The sequence below is a fragment of the Calonectris borealis genome, chromosome Z, assembly GCF_964195595.1.
Source record: "Calonectris borealis chromosome Z, bCalBor7.hap1.2, whole genome shotgun sequence".
NCBI lineage: Eukaryota > Metazoa > Chordata > Aves > Procellariiformes > Procellariidae > Calonectris > Calonectris borealis.
In genome coordinates this window covers 27440991-27449061 of record NC_134352.1, presented here as the reverse complement: position 1 = coordinate 27449061, position 8071 = coordinate 27440991, and the positions used below count along the sequence as shown (strand labels likewise).

The window sequence follows — 8071 nt, the reverse complement described above, 5'->3', positions numbered from 1 at the left end:
GTAATCACTCGTACATATATTCCGCCACGTCAGATTTCTCTTACGCTTTAAGATCCAAAGGCTAGTGTATACATAGGATAGCAACACACAAATAGATGAGCTAGATACAACAATAAATATTTTCTGTTCTGAAAATATGTCTTATTAGAAACCATTCTCAATGTTATGTAAAATATGGTATCACTCTAGATAAATACAGTGTTATGAATAATTTGTCTTCAAAAGATTGGTATGATTTATTGTATTGTTTTATTCTTTAAGTATTGGCCTGGCAGAGCTAGGGATGAAAATCTTTTGTTCACAGGAAAGGCATTATATAAGCAGCAGTGCCCCAGAAAGCTTTCTTCATCTGCAGTCTGCAGAGACCATTTATTGCACACAGGAGTTAAAGTTTTGCTGAGGGTGCTAGCTGAGGTAACTGGATTTGTGGCATATTTCCATTTGCCTGGATAAAATTAAGCCTCCAATGTAACGGTGTTTGTTTTGTAGTATTTTTGCATCATATTGAGGTATAAAAAGTGCATTAACTATAGCTGTGTTACATATCTATATAATATATATCCAGCCCACTGGGACTCTTTTTTAAATTGGAATTTATCTTGGTGAGTGTTTGAAAAAAATCTTGGAAATAACAATGAATAAGATCGCAGCCTGAAGGAGATCATGGGCTGATTTCTATCCTCAAAAGAGCTCTTCAAAGACTTTCTCCCTTTATGCTGCCAGCATGTTGTTCCATTTGCAAAGTAAAATCTCCACACAGCTCTCCAGTGTCTGATGCAGTCTGTACTTTTAGACATGCCAGAGAATAAAGGGAAGGATGGCATTTTGTTTTGCCTAAAAAAGAGGGAAAAAAGAAGCAAGTATCTTCTGTGGCAAAAAAAAGAGTAAATGGTGCTCAAAGCGAAGAGCTCAAAGCCTGAAATCAATCAATCTATCTACGAATATATCTACCTAAAATACTTCATCAAAATATATGCTACTGACCTTTATGATTTAATATTTATTATAGCTGTTTGCCAGTAACAATATTATTGTGTTAAGGAAGTATAAGCAAGAGGAGGACTGCATGACTCAAAAGCTTTTTGGACACATTCAAACAATACTTTCTCACTTTATCTACAAATGGCAGGTGGCAATTGCCTGCATGGCTCAGACATGGATAATGAAAATCTTCAAGATATGTTTGCCACAATGCAAGAGCTCAGGACATTAAATTAAGTTTACTCCTGCACAGAAGGAAGCCCAAGTACATTATCATGAGATCATAACCACAGACCAAATAAATCTTTTGATATAACTTTCACATCAGAGGTCTAAATTTAGTTGCTTTAGCATATACCTAATTTCCAATGTAAGCTTAAAGTCCTTGCTCAATTGGCACCTAATGCAGAAGTCTGCAGATTTAAAGAAAGGATCTGCAACCTGAAGAAAACCCCACACTGTTTTGTTTCCCACAAAAACATTATGAGATGTGATCTTTTATGAATAAAGAACATTCAGAATACTTTGTTTTTAATCAGAAAGTCATTGAAGTAAAAGTAGATACCCAATCATGCAAGATGAGAAATACTTTTTCAACAGTGAAGTCAGTCTTACAGGAAGCTTAGTACTTTACAGGATCTAGTGTGTGGTTTGTCTATTTTTCTGCACTTCACAGTAGGCTACAGCATAAGTCACAAAATAAAGTTTAAAAGTTACTTTATTTTTCTGTGCTAGGAAGTCTTATATTCAAAGAAAAGGGCACTATAAGTTTAGTCTTGGTTTCAGAAGAGGAGGAAGCAAAAGTCAAACACCACATTTTAATGGATTCAGTTTTATTGCCTTTGTGAAGCAATATGAAATTACTTGGCACAGAGATTACCAGGTGCGTAATATAAATGAAATTAAAGTCAAAAAGCATTCAAACAACACTCAAAGTAATGAAAGCAATATGAGCAAACAGAGGTAAATACAGTAGAATTATTTAGAGCGCCATTAAACATGAAGTCTAAGGTAGATTGCCTTATGTTTACCATAATGAAAAATAAAATAGTTGGTAGATTTTACTCAAATTAATGACTTCAAAACAAAGGTATTCACAAAAAGTTGAGATTTTAATACTTTTTTCTCTAATTTTGAAGAAAAAACTTTTAAAAATCAGAAACGAAAATTTAAAGAATATCCTCTTATAGGCCTCAAGTTTGCTCTATTTCCCAATTACTTTTCAAAGAGTTGATAATATAATTCTTCAATGCTTTTTCCTGTCTTTTTTCAAATACTTTGATTCCTTTTATTAATACCTGTAAGTCAGATGTTCTGCACTTAAAAAAAGGACTGGCTTTGTAAGGCCCTAATATTCTCATAAAATAGGACCTTCTACTTCAGAGAACATTCACATGCTAAGGACTCTTTTGAGCTCCTACTCCAAATTCTTGTCCATACTTTCCTTTACAAAAATTGCTTTGAGAATATAGATTAATTTACACCAATTAAAGAATTTGCATAAGACTAGCTAGCATGGGAAACATTGCTAGAAGCGGATGTAGCGCCCTGGGACTGAGAGACTGTGAAGCTGCACCCGCTCTATGCCACACCATCCCAGCCAGAACAAAAGGTGGGGACAGGCCTTTGCGATGCTCCTGCCTGGGCAAAAGATGTGTATATCAGCTTGTCACATGTATATCATGTCACAAAAGCACCACTGAATCACTTTGCTCAAGGTAAGGTCTGAAATCCTTCGACCAGGCCTCTGCAATTACAGTGTTCAGTTTCATGAGCCAGATCAATAATATAAGGGAAGTCTGGCACAAACTTACATGAGCACTTGGTACGACAAAAAGCTCTACAAAGAAATGCTGGCGCGACTCTGCAAATCAGCTGTGGCCAGTAAGTCATCATTTCTGTTCAAAGAGCTTAATATTTCCTGTCATCAATGAATGAAAACATCTTTGGGACACATTAATCACTGATTGGTTGCTATGTCCTATAACCCCACAAGGCAAGTTTTCACCTTCTGAAGAAAAAGGACCAGGCACTTAAAACCTAACCAAAAATCGACTGATGTGCTTTAATTTGGGAAATGTGAATAGGCTTTCAAAGAATTAATTCACAAAGTCTGTGTATCTTGCGTTTTATATGATAAGGAAAATCCTTCATCATGACAATACATCTTTGTAGAAATACTGAAACATCCATCACAGGCCCAATTACCCAAATTTGTTTTCATAAAGAAGTTGGTAGATCTATGTATAAATTACTTTAACCTGAAGGTTACGTACAATTACTTTAACCTGAAGGTGGCAGAATCATGTCTTGCCATATATATATTTTTATTTTAAAGCAGCGTTAAGACAGTCCTGCTTAACAAACGAATGCTTCATTACAATGCCCCTGGAATATAATACAGATTTGGGTCCTAAATCTTCCAGCTGACCTATGCAGATGGATCTCTTGAAGGTCTCCTGCATAAACCTGTTCAGCCAGAGATGCTGAGCAACATTCACATGCAGTGGGTATGTGAAGCAAGATACAGCTCATTGTAAGACATGCCCAAGCTTCAGCTTGCTATTATATGTTACAAATTCCACCGAAATCATCATATTCAAGTACACTGGAGTTAAACAAGCTTCCGACAACAATCAGCATGTCAGACTTGCATTCTTCATGCCCGGTAACCGACTATGCTATTCTCAGCACCCACTCCCCACCACCTACAGTCAGCAACGCGCGGGGGTTACCCGGGAGCTGCCACAGCTCCACCAACGAAACTCCCTCGACGGGGCAAACTTTCTCATCCTAGCAAAAGCCGGTGTTCGTCCTCGTTTGAGCTGCAAGCGCCCGCCGGGTCCTGCTGCTGTTCACCGAGCTAAAGGGTCTACAGACCCCCGCGCCCCGGGGCCCCGCGGACCGGCTTCAAATCCCCCCTCCGCCTGAGAGGAAGGGGTTTGCCCAGCGCTTCCCCCGCCTCGCTTGCCACAGCTTGCGACCCCGCGGCCGCAGCCCCTGCGCCCCCGGCAGGGAGGGCCTGCTCCCTCCCGGGGCTGACCGCACGCGGACCCACCGGCTCCCGCCCGCAAGGCGCGGCCACAACGACCGCAGCCAACGGGCCGGGCGCCGCCCGCGGCCTCCTGAACGCACCGGGTTGCCCCGGCCCGCAAGGGGGATTCCCGCTCACCCCCACCGACCCATTCGCGCGGAAAGCACCGGCTTTCCGGGAGGAGCCGCGACTCTCCTCCGGGCGCCCTAGCCAGGACCGGCGGCCAGGCGGGGCCGGCGCCAATCGGAGGGCAGGCAGACCGACCTGCCCGCCCGCACCGCGAGGGGACGGGGCGGTTTGTTCCCTCCCCCCGGGCTCGGACCCCTTCAGGCTGACCCCGAGACCCTTCCCCGCGTGCCCCCGCCGGTGGGCGCAGGCAGGCGCCGCCGGACCCGGAGCGCCGCCGCCTCGCCTCGCCTCGCCCCGTCCCGAGCCGGGCCGGGCCGGGCCGGGCCGAGCCGCCGCGGGGACGGGCGGCGCCCCCCCTCCCCCGGAGAAATGCGCAGGCAGACGTGAGAGGCGCCTCGTCCCCCGCGCCGGGCGGGGCGGGGCGGGGCCGCCGCCATGGGGCGGGGCGTCGGGGGCGGGCCGTCCCGTGGGGGGCGGGGCCGGCGCGGCGGCAGGAAGGGGGGTCGCGGCGACGGCGCGCGGCAGCCCCCGGTGTCGCCGCCGCCGCCAGCAGCGCTGAGGCGGCTCGGCTGGGAGTCGGCGGCGCGGCGCGGCGCGGCTTTCTCCCGTGAGTTTCATGTGCTTTGCGTGAGCCCGAGTGCGGAGGCTGCGGGGTGGGGGGGGGGGGAATTGGAGTTGTGGTGATTTGCCCCAGCCCCTCGGTGGGGGCCGGTCCCTTCTCCGTGTCGTGGGGCCCCGTATCCCGGTCGGCGGCCGGGCGCTCGCCTGCCCCAGCTGCGCTGCCCCTTCCCAGGCACACGTGCCGCGGCGCCGCTCTCCGCCGGGCGGGCCGCGCTGCCCGAGGCGCGGCGCCTCCCCGAGAGTGCCTTAGGGAGGGCTGCCGGCCGCAGCGGGGGGGAAGTGCCCGGGGGCCGCTGGAAGGCCGCCGGGGGCCGCGGCTGTCCGGCTGCCGGGTCCGCCTCTCCCCTGGCGGGCTGCGGACTGCGGCGGCTGTGGGGCTGCGTGGGGAGCCCCGTCCTGCCTGCCCCGGCCGCCGGGCTTTGCCGCCGCCTGACGGGGTGGGCGCGTCGAGGTCTCCCTCGGAGCCCCCCCCTTCCGCCCGCCGGGGCTTTGTGTCCCGTCTAAGGGAGACGGAGGGACGAGCTTCGCCCGGGGGGCGGCCGGTGGGGCGGCCGGGCAGGGCGCGCGCCCCTCCCGCCAAAGTTTCCTGCGGCGCTCGGCGCCGTCAGCCCTTGCACCGCCGGCGCGGCGGGGGAAAGCGCGGCCGGCTCGGGGTCGGGCGGAGGGCGGGGGGGAGCAGGGCGGCCGTCCCCGGGGCCGGGTCCTCCCGCTTGTCATGGGGTCCGGCTTAAAGGGACAGCGCAGCTCGGGGAGGGTGCGCCTGGGCGGAATCCTGGCCGGCTGCTGCGGTTGGTGGGGAAGATGGCTGAACGCGGGGGAGCCAGAGCCCCTTCGGACTTCGGCGCTGTTCTGTTGAGGCTGTCATTTCTTCATCTCTAGATGTCCAGCCGTGGAAAGCAGTCAAGTGTTGACATTTTGTTAGTCTTGACTTCCAGCTGTTTTGAGCTGTGGTGGTATGGTTCCCATTACTCCCTGGGAGTGGCTTTTTTCTTCCCCCTTTTTTTTTTTTTTAGAACCTCCACTGCTCATTCTGTTAATTCTTCTAAAAACTCCTGTATTAGATCTTAAGCATTAGTCTTGAAAGATGTATCTTTTATGTGTCAGTCTCTCACAATTTTGATTTGCACGTGTTTTTGAACATACCAGGTAACTATTCACTTGTCAGCACGTGGCTGTGCTGTGAGAATTGGTGTATGCACCGGGGGGGTCCCAAGCCCTTCTGGAACGGTAAAACCACTGTCAGTTCTCGGGCTGTCTTGTGTACCACCAGCATGGAGGTGCGGTGTTGACAAGTTGTTATGTTTTACCGTACACTGTTTTCAGATTACCTACTGTAGGCTTGCAGATGAGCGTTCTTGCACGTTCCAATAAAAAAGAGAAATCACTAGCATTAATTAGAAATTTTAAGCTACTTATTAAAGACTAAGTGTTTGTTTGGCATGAAAATGGAAGTCGTCTTATAAGAAGACAGGCATTTTGATATCTCAAGTCTTTTCATGATATGTCACTTGGTATGAATATGGCCTTTTGTTTCCTTTTTGATTTGGGGTACTCCCTCTGTGTCTTTACAGGTGTTCCAGTGTTAAAATCATCAGTAGTAAATCTAGCTGTCAGAAAATTACAGTTCAATCCCAAAGTCTTAACCAAACTTAATTTTTTTTAGATGATTTATATGTTAGACTCTTATTTATATTTCTGTTTTGCACTGTAGATCTGAAATCAGGAGTCTGTTGTACTGTAGATCTGAAACCAGGAGATAGTTTTTAAAAATAACTTTAGTGGAAGATTGATGCATGTTTGCTGACTAGTGCTTGCAGAGAAAGTGGAAAGCAGGTTGAATTTAATCCTCACGCACTCAGCTAGTTTTTTTGATGCGGTGATCCCATCGCTGGTGCAGGTGAAAATGGGAGATCTAGGAGGTAAGAGCTGACAAGCAGCCAAAAGCAGATACAGAACACACAGCCCTTCCTTTGACAAATGGAGGCAGAGGTCTGCACAAGCATGTGTGCAAGCAGGCTCAAAGTAATCTTGGAGATGCGATCCAAAATACAAACCCACCATTTCATTGCTTTATCTGTTTCCTTGTCAAGTGAGATAACCTCCAGGCTGCTGAGTGTCAAATAAAGCAGGATATGATTGAATCTGCTCTTCTGAAAGTTATTTCTCTTCATGTGGCTGATACCACAAAATGTTCAGTTTGAGAAGAGTTTTCTTCTTGATTCCTTACATATGAATCCTAAGGAACTGTGTTGTAAAATGCATACGTATTGAAGACAAACTTGTTCTCAGCATATTGCTTCCATTTTACATGTAGTCATGGCTCAAGGGGAGCCAAGAGGTTGGGATTTGTTCTGCAGTCCTCATTTAATAGATTTACTTGTTGCATACTCAAGAACAATGGCATGTACCATAAAATGAAGACTATATTTAAAAGTCATTTTATAACTTGCCATTTTTCCATTTAACACTTAATTGGATCTGACCATCACTGGGGATACTTGAGATGAATAAATCTCCTGGGATGCTTACATGTATAATAGTACTATCCAGAATTACAGCTATTAGTACAAAGGAAGATTTGAAAAGTATCACAAATTAAGCCCAACAAGCTAGGAGAATTATTTCTGGTTTGTACCTGAAAACAATTTATAACAATTAGGATTAAACACTTTATTGAGTAGGTTACTACCATATCTGCCATATTCCGCACGGCAGGTTGTACCATATTAGTCTTCTTTTATCTTGAGAATGGTATCTGGTGCTGGCTGCTCTGAGCAAATTCTTGCTAGAATGGTTTTCCTATCTGGTCTAGAATGACAGTTTGTATATTCCAACTATTCCGAATAATTTTTAAAAAGATCTCTACTTGAGGCATCATCGTTCAGTCTAATGTTAAAGTGACGGAAAGAAACATTGGACATTCTCCGACTAGTGAGCCTCATTGAAGTTCTGGTTTTTCATGCTGCAGAACTTGGATCAATCAAATAAATATAGAGTGTTTTCCCAAGGCACAGCTAAGTATTTTCTGACTACATAAAACTGACGTTTGGAAGGCAGTGGAACCATTGAGACATTTAATACTTGTAGGATAGTACATGGTAGCTTTCCTTCCTCTCTGCTTGATATTGTTCTTTTTTTTTCTTTTTTTTTTCTTTTGGTAAGTCAGTGAGAACGTATAAAATTGAAATGCTTTGGGCTGCTGAAAGCCAGTGAGGATTTGCAACATACTCCTTAATGAATAACCCCTTTCATTTCTCTGTGATAAGTGGAGGACTCTTTTCTAATGTCTTGTCAATCTTACCTATA

At 46.5% G+C, this 8071-nt stretch overlaps 1 protein-coding gene across 9 annotated transcripts in view; it reads left to right on the top strand.

Moving 5' to 3' along the window:
• The first annotated feature begins 4614 nt into the window (after window positions 1–4614).
• The window catches only part of PAM (peptidylglycine alpha-amidating monooxygenase), a 138753-nt gene continuing 135296 nt past the window's right edge, over window positions 4615–8071 (top strand). For 7 of the 9 annotated variants that reach the window (XM_075137173.1, XM_075137170.1, XM_075137171.1 and 4 more), the window contains exon 1: window positions 4637–4751. The gene's annotated coding sequence lies outside the window, so the exon portion shown is untranslated. Of the gene's footprint in view, window positions 4752–8071 lie in introns of all 9 variants that reach the window. The other 2 variants (XM_075137172.1, XM_075137169.1) reach the window with 2 other exon arrangements.